Here is a 1380-nt window from a genome sequence, read left to right as displayed (position 1 = left end):
AAAAAAGAACTAAACAAAATGGAGACAAACTAGCTACTAGATACAGAATTCAAAGCACTGGTTATAAGGATGCTCAATGAACTTAGGAGTAGAATAAATGAACTCATTGAGAACCTCAACAAAGAGATAAAAACCATAAAAAAGAACCAGTCAGAAATGAAGAATATAATAATTTAAGTAAAGAATACATTAGAAAGGAACAACAGATTAGATAAAGCAAAGAATTGAGTAAGTGATCTGGAAGACAATATAGCAAAAAACATTCAATCTGAACAACAAAAGGGAAAAAAAATCTAAAAAGTGAAGACAGCTTGAGGAACCTCTGGAACAACATCAAGCATACCACCATTCTCATCATATGGGTACCAGAAGGAATAGAGAGAAAGCAAGGGATTGAAAATCTATTTAAAGAAGTAATGATTGAAAACTTCTCTAACATAGAAAAAGAAATAGACATGCAAGTCCAGGAAGCACAGAAAGTCCCAAATAAGATGAACACAAAGAAGCCCACACCAAGACACATCATAATTAAAATGCCAAAGGTTAAAGACAAAGAGAGAATCTGAAAAGCAGCAAGAGAAAAGCAGTTTATTGTGTACAAGGGCATGCCCATAAGACTGTCAGCTTACTTCTCAAGAGGAACTTTTCGGACCAGAAGGGAATAGCAGAAAATATTCAAAGTGATGAAAAGCAAAGACTTATGATCAAGATTGTTCTACCCAGCAAGACTATCATTTAGAATTAAAGGAGAGATAAAGAGTTTCCCAGACAAGGTAAAGCTAAAGAAGTTCATCACCACTAAACCAGTATTACAAGAAATATTAAAGAGATTTCACTAAGTAGAAAATAAAACACCAAAAAAATGTGAATAAGAAAATATAGAAAAGAAAAAAATGCTAACTGACAAAGGCAGACACTTAAAAAAGCAGTGAATCAACCAACTATAAAAGTAGAGCAAGGATTAAAAGACAAAAGTAGAAAGAGCATGTGTAATTACAACAATTAATCAAAGGATTCACAGAAACACACAGTCTACGGCCATGCCACCCTGAATGTGCCCGATCTCATCTGATCTTGGAAGCTAAGCAGGGTCGGACCTGGTTGGTACTTGGATGGGAGACCACTTAGGAATATCAGGTGCTGTAGGCATTAAAAATAATAATAGTAAAAATAAAAATAATAAAAAATGTAAAAAAAAAATAAAAAAAGAAACACACACACAAATAAAAGAAGTAAAAAACAATGATAAAAACATACACATGGAGGAGTGAGTAAAAATTATACTTATTTTAGAATGTAGGCAAACTTAAGTGACCAAGAACTTAAAATAGACTGCTGTAAACAGAGCCTGATGTATATGAAACACAGTAACCACAAACC

General features: G+C 33.2%; 1 non-coding gene across 1 annotated transcript; it reads left to right on the top strand.

Moving 5' to 3' along the window:
* Positions 1-1030: 1030 nt before the first annotated feature.
* On the top strand, positions 1031-1149 carry LOC111732037. The gene has a single exon (XR_002777403.1). It is a non-coding gene; the product is annotated as a 5S ribosomal RNA (ribosomal RNA).
* Positions 1150-1380: the final 231 nt, after the last annotated feature.

This window comes from Pteropus vampyrus, unplaced genomic scaffold (genome assembly GCF_000151845.1).
Source record: "Pteropus vampyrus isolate Shadow unplaced genomic scaffold, Pvam_2.0 Scaffold420, whole genome shotgun sequence".
NCBI lineage: Eukaryota > Metazoa > Chordata > Mammalia > Chiroptera > Pteropodidae > Pteropus > Pteropus vampyrus.
Note: the sequence above shows the minus strand (reverse complement) of the source record. Positions and strands in the feature narration are given on the sequence as shown.